The sequence below is a fragment of the Acanthochromis polyacanthus genome, chromosome 20 (genome assembly GCF_021347895.1).
Source record: "Acanthochromis polyacanthus isolate Apoly-LR-REF ecotype Palm Island chromosome 20, KAUST_Apoly_ChrSc, whole genome shotgun sequence".
NCBI lineage: Eukaryota > Metazoa > Chordata > Actinopteri > Pomacentridae > Acanthochromis > Acanthochromis polyacanthus.
In genome coordinates this window covers 13,340,888-13,355,113 of record NC_067132.1, presented here as the reverse complement: position 1 = coordinate 13,355,113, position 14,226 = coordinate 13,340,888, and the positions used below count along the sequence as shown (strand labels likewise).

The 14,226-nt window shown below is 42.5% G+C and overlaps 1 pseudogene; it reads left to right on the top strand.

Annotated features, from left to right (window-relative positions):
* Nucleotides 1–625: 625 nt before the first annotated feature.
* Nucleotides 626–14,110, top strand: LOC110964152 (myosin-6-like; annotated as a pseudogene).
* The last annotated feature ends 116 nt before the right edge of the window (nt 14,111–14,226 follow it).

Below are 14,226 nucleotides of genomic sequence, written 5' to 3'. Positions count from 1 at the left end.
TGAGCTTCGATTTCAACAGCCAATGGATACATGACAGACTTGTCCACACCTTTATCTCCAAATACAGATGTTTCTTTTTTGATCCTTCGTATTCTTGCTCTGTCCTTGTAGGGCAGCTGCATGTTGAAGCACTGCCTCCTGCATGTATAAAAGAGGAGTTCAGGAACAGGAGTGAGGACAGGAGCACAGCATCTGCAGGTAAGCAGACATCCTGTTACTGGCATCTTAACCAGTACTCCATATACTGAAAATACTGCTACTTTTGTCTTCCTAGAAACCCAACAGATCATATCTATCCAGGGGGAGAGGAAGAGGAAACAGGTAGATAGCTCATTGCTGTTACTTTTTGAAAATAATGTGGACAAACCAGACTCTCAGTTATACTCTTGTGGTTTCTTACTTTAATTTGAAAACAAGAAAGCTTTGTAATATGGTGGCTATCATAGTTACTAGGTAATTTCATTAACTGTAATTGCAGTTAGGAATATTTCACATACTAAATTTCTTTGAACTTAACTATATTATTTCCTGATGAATATTTCTTCTAGTGTAGAGATTAGGATCAAATGATCTCACTATGCATTCAAGTGCTAATTCAGAGACTGTGAAATCTAAATGTTTTCAAATCACATCCATGGTTCACAGCTTTCAAGATGTCCAGTGACGCCATCATGGCGGAGTTTGGGGCGGCGGCTCCCTTCCTGAGAAAGTCAGACAAGGAGCGTCTGGAAGCTCAGACCCGACCCTTCGACATGAAAAAGAATTGTTTTGTTCCTGATCCTGAGGTGGAGTATGTGAAGGCCCTCATTACCAGCAGAGACGGTGACAAAGTCACCGTTGAAACTGAGTTTGGAAAGGTAGGATATTTGCAATGACTTACAGAAGTGGGCATAGTTATTTACTTACGTTTGATGCCTTTTACAACCATTTAAATTGAATTGTGGTAAATCCTTCCAGACTACCACTCACAAGGATGCAGACATCCACCCCCAGAACCCGCCAAAGTTCGATAAAATTGAGGACATGGCGATGTTCACCTTCCTCCATGAACCTGCTGTGCTGTTTAACCTCAAAGAGCGTTACGCAGCATGGATGATCTACGTGAGTCATGGCCACAAACCTGCACATCTCTGGGCAGCATGAGACCTTTACTTCCATCAAAATGTTTTCTATCTTTGTCCACAGACCTACTCAGGGCTGTTCTGTGTGACTGTCAACCCCTACAAGTGGCTGCCAGTGTACGATCAGTCAGTGGTCACCGCTTACAGAGGAAAGAAGAGGACTGAAGCTCCTCCTCACATCTACTCCATCTCTGACAACGCCTACCAGTACATGCTGGCTGGTACGTTCACCTCTGATGCTGCACTTTGTAATGACACCTTCAGCACCATCCAAGAATAGAAAAGTGCCCTAACACAGAATATTGTCTTGAACCTTGCAGACAGAGAAAACCAGTCAATCCTTATCACGTAAGTCAGTCCTGGTACTTTATATTTCTAGATGAAACTATATGTATGCTGTTACAAGAGGGTCTTACATGGTTAGTTCACATGAATGGTCATTTTCATTCCCAGTGGAGAATCTGGTGCAGGAAAGACTGTGAACACCAAGAGAGTCATCCAGTACTTTGCCAGCATTGCAGCTGTTTCTGGCAAGAAGGATCCCAGTCAGGAGAAAAAGGTTGGTATTCTTTATGATATTAAATGCCTGATAAATATAGTTCTTGTGACTAATGTCTACATTGGTGACATTCACAGGGCACCCTGGAGGATCAAATCATTCAGGCCAATCCTGCTCTGGAGGCTTTTGGAAATGCCAAGACCATCAGAAACGACAACTCCTCCAGATTTGTGAGTTTCCTTATTAGTCTGTTGATTAAAGACAACTCTCTGATTTTGCACAAGACTACCACCAAAACATTAACAGTGAGTTGAGAGAAAATTTGAGAACTTTGGTTTTGCAAAAAATCTGTTGTAAGGATTCACCTATTTTGTGTTACAGGGTAAATTCATCCGAATCCACTTTGGAGTCAGTGGAAAGTTGGCTTCTGCTGACATTGAGACATGTGAGTAGACAGTGACATGAGCTGGATCATTTCATCAGCATCTAGATGATATTTTAATGAAACCAAATTATTGAACTTTTAAAAGATTTCCCACAGAAACACCTATCCAGGGTCTGCATGGTTTTGTGTTTCAATGTTTTAACACGACGCCTCACCAATAGTCAGCATGATGACATGCACAATATATTTTATACTTCAATGTACTAACACAATTTTGTTCCCAGTGAGTGAGATCTCCTGTAGATGTCAATATAGTGTCATTCAAATGCTGTTGTATTTCTATAGATCTGTTGGAAAAATCCCGTGTCACCTATCAGCTTAAAGCTGAGAGAGACTACCACATCTTCTACCAGATTCTGTCCCAACAGAAACCAGAACTGCTGGGTGGGTGCTGATGAATCACAGAAAACTGTTTTTCTCAGGTTATACAACATGCCCATAGAATGGAGCTTTTCTTTTCTTTGACAGAAATGCTGTTGATCACCAACAACCCCTACGACTACTGCTACATCTCCCAAGGAGAAACAACCGTCAAATCCATCAATGATTCAGAAGAGCTGATGGCTACTGATGTGAGTGAGCGCGGGAAAAAGTGTTGCACACTCTGTTGCTCACGCCGTTTGTCCACACCACTTTATCTTTTATTTGGTTGATGTTTGACCCCTCAGGCAAAAGATCAGATTCACATCATAATAGGACAAAGTGTCTGGTATATTATCTAAGCCACTCCCTAAGAATACAACTCACTGTGATTATATGTATTATGTAGTATCATGTATTTTGCATCTAATAGTGGTTATGTGTTGAGGAATTGAAGTTTTCAGTGCTCTTTTAGTCATACAAACATATGAATTCCTACAAGGTCAAGTAAATGAGAAACTTTATACTGTGTGAGTGAAACAGAAGGCTTGTGGAAAAGCTTCATATGTAGAGTTTCACAACAGACTCAGGTCATTATTGAACACATTTTTGGTCTTCTAGGAAGCATTTGATGTCCTGGGCTTCACCCAAGAGGAGAAGAACGGCATTTACAAGCTGACAGGTGCCATCATGCATTACGGAAACATGAAGTTCAAGCAGAAGCAGAGGGAAGAACAGGCAGAGCCTGATGGCACAGAAGGTAAAGGCTCAACAATAAAACAGCTTACTTGTTTCATTAAATCACCATAAGTACCACTAATTGAAGTGATCCAGGTAGTAAATGCTTCTGCTACTCAATTTCCATTTACAGATACCGACAAAGTGGCGTATCTTATGGGCCTGAACTCTGCTGACCTCATCAAGGGACTTTGCCACCCAAGGGTCAAAGTAGGCAATGAGTGGGTCACCAAGGGTCAAAATGTGCAGCAGGTGAGCAATGAATTCTGCACATAAATTATAATAACGTGAATACAGATGCTAATGTAATTGCTGTTTTTCCATGCTTAGGTGTACTACTCCATCGGTGCTCTAGCAAAGTCAGTGTACGAGAAAATGTTCCTGTGGATGGTGGTGAGAATCAACCAATCTCTGGATACCAAACAGCCTCGTCAGTACTTCATTGGTGTGCTGGACATTGCTGGATTTGAGATCTTTGATGTGAGTGTTGGAAGTATTGTGACATCTGACATGTTCATAAAAATATAGAATCTGTATTTGAAGTCTGACTCTCTTTGCATATGGTTTCTAGTTCAACACTTTCGAGCAGCTGTGTATCAACTACACTAATGAGAAGCTGCAGCAGTTTTTCAACCACCACATGTTTGTGTTGGAGCAAGAAGAGTACAAGAAGGAGGGCATCGTGTGGGAGTTCATTGACTTCGGCATGGACTTGGCCGCCTGCATTGAACTCATTGAAAAGGTTGGCGTTTTCAAACATGTTTATTGTGGCAGCTTTGGTGCATTAGAATCTGACTTGTCTTCTATCTGTTCCTCCAGCCCATGGGCATCATGTCCATCCTTGAAGAGGAGTGCATGTTCCCCAAAGCCAGCGATGCAACATTTAAAGCCAAACTGTATGACAATCATCTGGGTAAAAGCCCCAACTTCCAGAAGCCAAGGGCTGTTAAGGGGAAAGCAGAAGCCCATTTCTCCCTTGTTCACTATGCTGGTACAGTTGATTATAACATCACTAACTGGCTGGTGAAGAACAAAGACCCCCTGAATGAGACTGTGGTTGGACTCTATCAGAAGTCCACCCTGAAGTTGCTCTGTACGCTCTTTATGGGTTATGCTGGCGCTGAGTCAGGTAAGAGCTTTTTTATTGTGCTGATTAGCTTTGTCCTTAAAAAAAAAATAATCACAAAATCACTTACATATCCACACATTCCATACAGCCCAGGAGTCAGGAGGCAAAGGAGGAAAGGGAGGAAAGAAGAAAGGTTCTTCCTTCCAGACTGTGTCTGCTCTGCACAGGGTAAAATAAGCCTTAGGTTTGGTGTGTGTTCTTTACTGGATAGTACAAACCTATTGATGAGCTATTATTTACATTTACAGGAGAATCTGAATAAACTGATGACCAACCTCAGGTCAACTCATCCTCATTTTGTACGCTGCATCATCCCCAATGAGACAAAGACTCCTGGGGAGATGGAGAATCCTCTGGTCATGCACCAGCTGCGCTGTAACGGCGTGCTGGAAGGCATCAGGATCTGCAGGAAGGGATTCCCCAACAGGATCCAGTATGGAGACTTCAAACAAAGGCAAGAGAGCCAATTGCTGTTGACTGTTCTTTCACATTTCTTATGAAGTCCTTGAACACATCATCAGTAAGAATCTTTGGGTACCTTTGGTCTTTAAACAAAGAGACTACTTTGTCTTGGTGACCCAAGGTTGATGAGGCTCATAAGGTTCCTCTGTTAAAACGCAGTCATCTGGATGTTTCTTCTGGGCAACAGTGATGCTCCTGATGACACTGATCCTGTGCAGAGGTGCCTACAGAGGTTTCAGTGGTTGGTTCCTGTACAGATTCTTTGAGCTTGTTGTCCAGGCTACTATACACGATATCCATCCTTTATGGGCACTCATTGTGTTCACATCCAAAATTCCGAGTTGTTTTGTCTTCCATGATATGCGTTTCCAACTAACTTAAAAATCATTTTTTAAAAAACTTTAATGACATTATGGTTTTTTGTGTTTCAGATACCGCATCCTGAACCCAAATGCTATTCCAGAGGGTCAGTTTATTGATAATAAGAAAGCTGCAGAAAAGCTTTTGGGCTCACTGGATATTGACCATGAGCAGTACAAGCTGGGACACACAAAGGTTAGTTTTGGACAACTCAATTCAGGATTCCAACTCAAACTTTTTGTTTTCCTTTTAGTTGGTTGGTCACAGTATTTCAATAGCAATAGGTTGTAAACCTTTAAAGACAGAAAAAAAGTCAACATTTTAGTAAAGTTTAGAAATTTAACATTAACAGAGCATATATATATATATATTCTATATTTTTACTTTAAACTCAAAATGAAACATCTTCATTCAAACTCTCTTAACATAAAATCAAATAAGCAAATGCTATCATTCAGGAATACAACAGCAGTTAACATAAACTTGACCATATCAAGAAGGATTTTAAACACCATGAAAGCAAACAAACATGCCACTAACCATTGACGTCTTTGGGCTGAATCCATGAGTGGACTTGGATCTCCTTTGTTCTTTTCCTTACTTCTTTCTCCTCTGAAGGTTGTTTGAATGACTGAGCTCTCTTCAGTCTTTCCCAGGTTCTCTAGATCAGTGATCACTGATTGGCACCTCTTTTCTGCTACTGGTGCATTCTGGTGCATTCTGGGAAGTGTAGTTTTCAGTCAGTTCAACACTGTTGCTACATCAACTAAAGTGTAAGGGTTAATGATGAAATATGTTTTTGTTTAGGAGAAAATATGAAAACCTTTCTGTCACTGTCAGGTGTTCTTCAAAGCCGGTCTGCTGGGCGTTCTTGAGGAAATGAGAGATGATCGTCTTGCTCTTATCATTACTGGAATCCAGGCGAGATCCAGAGGGCTGCTCGCCAGAATTGAGTTCCAGAAAATTGTTGAGCGCAGGTTGGTCCTTAAATTCTCATAGGGTATTAGACAAAGGTTACTCTCAAAAATGAGCTCTGTTGTGACTCGGTCTGCCTGCTAAGGGCCAGTGATCAGGCAGCTTTGCCACATACACTGTCAAAAATCAATTCTGGTTCAAAACTTGGAGTCCTCGAAAAGTTTTCAACAAAGAGTCTTCAAGCAGTCTTCGGAGTCTGATGCAAATAATGTTTATTCAATACAGAGGCTGTAAGAACAAACATGAGCAAAATCTCGAGATTTTAACTGCCGAAACAAAGCATTGCATCAACTTTTATACCTATGCAAATGTCTTCTAAACACACCTCTTCCACCCTGTAAAGCCACAACCCATTGTCTTAAGACCCAATCAGGGTGCCCATGACGTAATCGTACCCAAAGTTGGACCCCCTCCTCTCTTTTAGAGACGTAGAGAGGACATCAACTTCTTGTCTCATGCCTTATATGGGCAACCATGGGCTTCTACAGGATTCGGCTGGGTTGCCGCTTTCCCCAGGATTTAGTGCACTCATAACTTCAGTTGACCTGTTGGGTGTCCCCATCTTATCTTTGTTAGCTCTTAAATTTGTTTTATACATCCTATTCATCTAATTTTATCATTTGTTCATTCTTAAAATGCCACAGCAGCTCAACCTCTTTGATGTTATCCACAGAGACGCCTTATTGGTGATCCAGTGGAATGTACGCGCCTTCATGGGTGTCAAGAATTGGCCCTGGATGAAGATGTTTTTCAAGATCAAACCTCTGCTGAAGTCAGCTGAGACTGAGAAGGAGATGGCAAACATGAAAGAGGAGTTCACAAAGCTCAAAGAGGCTTTTGCAAAATCTGAAGCCCGCAAGAAAGAGCTTGAGGAAAAAATGGTCACTCTTCTCCAAGAGAAGAACGACCTACAGCTCCAAGTCCAATCTGTAAGATCAGCTGGACGGCTTACTGAAAACAGATATACACACATGAACGCAGTGATTTACAATATTGGTTTAATTTCCTGCCTGTAGGAACAAGACAATCTTTCAGATGCTGAGGAGCGCTGTGAGGGTCTGATCAAGAGCAAGATCCAGCTCGAGGCCAAAACCAAAGAGCTGACGGAGAGACTGGAGGATGAAGAGGAGATGAATGCAGAGCTGACTGCAAAGAAGAGGAAGCTGGAGGACGAGTGTTCAGAACTCAAGAAAGACATTGATGACCTTGAACTGACTCTGGCTAAAGTGGAAAAGGAAAAGCATGCCACAGAGAACAAGGTATAAAACACATACACTCATTTTTAGAACAAATGTTCAAATGACAAATGATGAGGAGTGCTTATGTGTCTTTTAACTCATTGGTGGACGGTTGGAGAATGACTGGTCTTGCACAGCTCCTAAAGAACCAGATATTTCCCAAAACCAGACCTGATCTGTGAGCCTGAGGAACAATTTTAAAAGAGTACTAAGGTTGTGTGCCTTCTTTTGGATATGTAAATCTGCTAAAAAAATTTTCATAACAACCCTTTGATGTGCAGTGTGGATTAGGAGATTCCCATTTTCATTTGGATTTGGGTCACTTTTGAACAATTTTGCGCATCAAAGAGACAATACTTTAGCGCTCACTGCTTGTTGTTGTCAAGACATTAAATCAATCATTTGAAGTTTAAATGCCTTTTATGGTGATTTTTTCAATACACCAGGTTGAACACTGCCTCTGTGATTTTTTTTAGGTGAAAAACCTGACTGAAGAGATGGCAGCTTTAGATGAAATCATTGCTAAGCTGACCAAAGAGAAGAAAGCTCTTCAGGAGGCTCATCAGCAAACACTGGATGACCTGCAGAGTGAGGAAGACAAAGTCAACACTCTGACCAAGGCCAAGGTCAAGCTGGAGCAGCAAGTTGATGATGTGAGTACTTGAGCAAAAACTGCGATTCAATTTCAAGGTCTTATGGTAAGTTTATGGAATAAATGTTGGTGATGTTTTGTCTTTAAGCTTGAAGGATCATTAGAGCAAGAGAAGAAGGTGAGAATGGATCTGGAAAGATCCAAGAGAAAACTGGAAGGGGACTTGAAGCTAACTCAAGAAAACGTGATGGATCTGGAAAATGACAAGCAGCAGCTGGAGGAAAAGCTCAAAAAGTAAAACCGATCTCTTAAAATTTCCAAAATGACACATAGTATGTTACAAAAACTGATAACCGAGGTGTCACATTTTGTCTCTAAATGTAGGAAAGATTTTGAAATTAGCCAGCACCTCGGCAAAATAGAAGATGAACAGAACATGAGTGCCCAGCTCCAGAAGAAACTGAAGGAGTTACAGGTAGCTGCACAAAGAGGATTTCCACTCATGCTTTGTCTTTTTCAATATAACTAATCCTGTTTACAATGCATAATAATGTGGTAAATTTAATCAAGGCCCGCATTGAAGAGCTGGAGGAAGAGCTGGAGGCAGAGCGAGCTGCCCGAGCCAAGGTGGAGAAGCAGAGGGCTGACTTGGCCCGGGAGCTGGAGGAGATCAGCGAGAGGCTGGAGGAGGCCGGAGGAGCCACGGCCGCCCAGATCGAGATGAACAAGAAGAGGGAGGCCGAGTTCCAGAAGGTGCGCAGAGACCTTGAAGAGGCCACCCTGCAGCATGAAGCCACTGCTGCTACACTGAGGAAGAAGAACGCAGACAGCGTGGCAGACCTGGGAGAGCAGATCGACAACCTGCAAAGAGTCAAGCAGAAGCTGGAGAAGGAGAAGAGCGAGCTCAAACTGGAGCTGGATGACGTGGTGTCCAACATGGAGCAGATCGTCAAGGTCAAAGTAAGACGTCCGTACAAGACAAATATTTATCTCATACACTGTTTCATATATTTAAAATATATCAGAAGATGGATACCCCTCCCATATCTGTGTAATAAGTAAGCAGCTGGATCTGGCAACCTCAGTGTCACTGTGTCCAGTCGTCAGCTAGAAATAAGTGCAACACATGACTCCCCATAAACCAAAAGCTGTCGTTTTTTTATTTCTGTTTATGTGCAGATAAACAAAAGACACATGAAAACAAAACAGGGGGCTGTAATTAAAAGATGGACGTGGCCTCCAGTTCTTAAAATTGAAGCCAATAATGGACGCCAAACTGTCTCTGCATTCTTTCTAACAGCCAGCAGGAGGCGACTCTCCTGGTTACAAAAAGACATTCAGGAGTAGGGGGGTTTATGAGAAAATGACCCTTCTACTGATTTGGGATCTCAGTGAACATTTTCCTAAAGAGTTGATGGTCACAATCGCTAGTTTCAAGTCTTCTTCAATACAGCATGATGTCAATTATGTTACTATTTAGAGATGAAAATAAAGCAGTTTTTAGTTAGCTTGTAATTGACAGATTACTACCATATGAGCATACATAGTGTCCCTTCTCTGTAAGGGAGATCCACCCCTTGCTCATCACATTCAGTTTCAAAAAAACAAGATGGCAACAGTGAAATGTGAAAATCAAGGCCTCAAAACAGTCGACAACAAACCAATGGATGACAACATGGTTGCATTCATTTTTAAAATGCAGCCTGTGAGTGGAAATTAGCAAACTTAAGATCCTTTATGACCAGGTCAGATTTTTTAATTAGTTTACTTTGTGCTTAGTGAAGATTCTCAAATGTTAGCCTGCTTTCATGCTAAAAATGTGCGATATGAATAAAGGTGACTTGACTTGATGATGGTTAATATTAAACGGGATCTGCTTAGCATGTTAGCATGCCAACATTGTTATCATGAACATATTATCTTGCTGACATAAAGTTAAGTATTGTGTCTACAGTTTTTATGCTAAACTAGGCTAACTGTCTTGGCTCTAGCTCTGAACTTGCTGACAGACAAGAGATGGGTTTAAGTTGTCTCATCAAAATCTTGGTAAGAAAGCAAAAAATGGATTTCCCAAACTAATTTATGATACAATTTGCAGCTATCAACAACGCCATTTCATTTCTAGGAAACTCTAAGTTCAGCTGCTTTGCTGAAGCAGGTTTGGAAACAGTCGAAACTGGAGAGTTGCAATATATATATATACACTTACACAGTACTTTTTATTCAAGATCTTTAAAAAAAATGACAGGTTTGGACATATACAGAACTAGTCCACATGCCTCAGCAAACGAGCTGCCTGTCAGTTATATTATGCCCATAGGTCCAGCTTTTAATGAGGCAAAGGGAACAAGAGGCTCCTGAGCCTAAAGAGGTGTCCGTCCTCTGGTGGTGGTTTCTCTTCACAGATCACTGTAAAGCACTCAGGGTGTCATGTGGATGGTGTGGGCTGTTCTATGTGCACCATCATAGTCCCTTCTCTCCTCAGTTTGGTCCCTGATGCCACATTAAGACACATCGTTGCTCACTGCTTCCTCATTAGAGTGCCTAAAGGGACTGTGCACAAATTGACAAGCAGCTGATTTGCTGCATCCAGTAGGTGGACTACTTCTTGAACAGTCTGTGTCTGTTCAAACCTGACTTTTTTTTTAAAGGGACAGATTTATTTTACAGAATTACCTATTTTTTTTGTGGAATCACGTCTCCCATCAAGTGTTGTTGCACCTGTGTGACCTCTCTCAATCCAAACATTGTTAAATGCTGAATTTTGTTGGTATTTGTCACACAGAAGTAATGTTTTAGTCGGACAGATTTTATTTCTTTCATTAATATGTAAATCCTTTCATTCAGAGCAACTTGGAGAAAATGTGCCGCACTCTGGAGGATCAAATGAGTGAATACAAGACAAAATCAGAAGAGTCCCAACGTACCATCAATGACTTCACCATGCAGAAGGCAAAGCTTCAAACTGAAAATGGTAACAAATTTAAAACACATTCGTATTGAAGTGGAACTCTTAACTACTAGTGATACAACCATACCCAGAAAGAATCACAGCCTTCTAGATTAGTCGTTTGGATGTTGCATAGTTGTTTCTAAAAATACATTCTGCAAATTCTACACCTTTACTTTACAGGTGAGCTCAGCAGGCAGCTGGAAGAGAAGGACTCTTTGGTTTCACAGCTGACCAGAGGGAAGCAGTCATACACTCAGCAGATTGAGGATCTGAAGAGACAGTTGGAGGAGGAAACCAAGGTATTGCTTCAAGAACCGCTGATTTTAAAACGCAGATCCCAGTGTTTACCAGCAAAGTGGCTTGACTTCATGTTATTTTCTCAAAGGCCAAGAATGCACTCGCCCATGCGGTGCAGTCTGCTCGCCATGACTGTGATTTGTTGAGGGAGCAGTTTGAGGAGGAGCAGGAGGCCAAAGCCGAGCTCCAGCGCAGCATGTCGAAGGCCAACTCTGAGGTGGCTCAGTGGAGAACCAAGTATGAAACCGATGCCATCCAAAGAACAGAGGAGCTGGAAGAAGCAAAGTAAGAACTCAGAAAACAACAATCTTGCAGCAGTTCCTGCATTTTCTCATGATGATCCAGTCTTGTCTGTGAACCGCTGATGTGATACTCTTATAATGCAAACATTTTCTATTAGGAAAAAGCTAGCTCAACGTCTGCAGGATGCCGAGGAAGCTGTTGAAGCTTCAAATGCCAAATGCTCCTCCCTGGAGAAAACCAAGCACAGGCTTCAGGGTGAGATTGAGGATCTGATGGTGGATGTGGAGAGATCTAATGCTGCCGCTGCAGCTCTGGACAAGAAACAAAGAAACTTTGACAAGGTGATGTCACATTTCTGAGACAGAAAACAAATGCCACCTTCAAAACATAAATAGATATAATAACTGATTGATCCGATATGTGATCAGGTCCTTGCTGAGTGGAAGCAGAAGTATGAGGAGTCTCAGACTGAGCTGGAAGGCGCCCAGAAAGATGCTCGTTCTCTCAGCACTGAACTCTTTAAACTTAAGAACTCATATGAAGAGTCTTTGGATCATCTGGAGACCATGAAGCGAGAAAACAAGAATCTCCAAGGTAGAAAGATATCATTTACGCATGATTTGTCTTTTAAGATACACTGATTCTGGTGATGATAAAACAAACAAATGTGCACATAACAGAGGAAATTTCTGACCTGACCGAACAACTTGGTGAGGGAGGGAAGAGCATCCATGAGCTGGAGAAGGTCCGTAAACAGCTGGAGCAGGAGAAGGCTGAGATACAAACTGCTCTGGAGGAAGCTGAGGTGAATATTTTTTATCTACAGGCATTATTGTGCTCTCTATTACATTTTATTGTGTTCTGCTATGAGAGAACAACAGTCACTTTCTGATGACAGGGCTCCCTCGAGCATGAAGAGAGCAAGATCCTTCGAGCTCAGCTGGAGTACAACCAGGTGAAGGCCGACATCGAGCGCAAGCTGGCAGAGAAGGACGAGGAGATGGAGCAGGCCAAGCGCAACCACCAGAGAGTGGTGGACACTCTGCAGAGCTCCCTGGAGGCTGAGACTCGCAGCAGGAATGAGGCTCTCAGACTGAAGAAGAAGATGGAGGGAGATCTGAATGAGATGGAGATCCAGCTGAGCCAGGCCAACAGGCAGGCAGCAGAAGCTCAGAAGCAGCTGAAGGGAGTCCACGCTCACCTGAAGGTGAAGCTGAGCAGTCAACAAGAGCAATCGGGTAGTATGACACGAGTATAAACTATCTGAAATGCAATATTTTTTAAATTCTACTTTGACAGGACTCACAGCTGCAGCTGGACGAAGCTGTCCGTGCCAGTGAAGATCTGAAGGAGAACATTGCCATCGTGGATAGACGTAACAACCTGCTGCAGGCCGAGCTTGATGAGCTGAGGTCTGTGGTGGAGCAGACTGAGAGAGGTCGCAAGCTGGCTGAGCAGGAACTGTTGGATGTCAGCGAGAGAGTTCAGCTGCTGCACTCACAGGTATGTCACTGTACGATAGTGTGCATTCTACTTATTTCTTGTAATTTCATACTGAAGCTCCCTGATCCTCTGAACAGAACACAAGCCTGCTGAACCAGAAGAAGAAGCTGGAGGGCGACACCTCTCAGCTCCAGAACGAGGTGGAGGAGGCTGTGCAGGAGTGCAGAAACGCTGAAGAAAAGGCCAAGAAGGCCATTACTGATGCAGCCATGATGGCAGAGGAGCTAAAGAAGGAGCAGGACACCAGCGCCCACCTGGAGCGAATGAAGAAAAACATGGAGCAAACCATCAAAGACCTGCAGCACCGCCTGGATGAAGCTGAGCAAATAGCCATGAAAGGTGGCAAGAAGCAGATCCAGAAGCTGGAGGCCAGGGTAAATGCTTCTAACCTCCACAGCGTTGCTTTACAGTCCTGCTGTACTATGCAGATGTCTTACAAAAGTGTCATCTTTAACTTTCTTTGAAGGTGAGAGAGCTGGAAAATGAGGTGGATTTGGAGCAAAGGAGAAGCAGTGACTCGGTGAAAGGGATCCGCAAGTATGAGAGACGCATCAAAGAGCTGACCTACCAGGTACTCTACAGGCTCAGCTACTCTGTGATAAACCAAAAGACTTTAAGCTTTGTGTTAATTACCAGTCTGCCCTGAATACTAATTTCTCAGACAGAGGAGGACAAAAAGAATATGAGCCGTCTGCAGGACCTGGTGGACAAACTGCAGCTTAAAGTTAAATCCTACAAGAGAACTGCGGAGGAGGCCGTAAGCAGAAATACCACAGCTATCCTTTTCATGATTCAGCTCAGTGTTACGGCCCGACCTTTTGAGTTCACCGCATTTTATCTTGATCTTTAGGAGGAACAGTCCAATGTAAATCTTGGCAAGTTGCGTAAGATACAGCATGAGCTGGAGGAAGCAGAGGAGAGGGCCGACATCGCAGAGTCTCAGGTCAACAAGCTGAGAGCAAAGAGCCGCGACTCTGGATCTAAGGTCAGCAGTCAGGCAAAATGGTGCAACGTTTACTGCATTTTAACTAGAACTGATCGTCTTGTTTTCTCTTTGTACAGAAAGCCCATGATGAAGAGTGAAGCCTTCCACTGAGTTCTCATGAAAATACAGTAGTGAAATGCTAGTATTGTAGATTTTCTTTATTCTCCATGCAACATGAGTGGAATAAAGAGTAAATGAGTTTTGAATGCACCACCATTCTCTGTTGTGCAATGTGTTTAAACATCATTAAAAAAAACTCCTGATAACAGTAACTGAAAAACTAAATGAACGCCCAGTTGTTCTCCACAAAGCTTTGCACCTTGTTT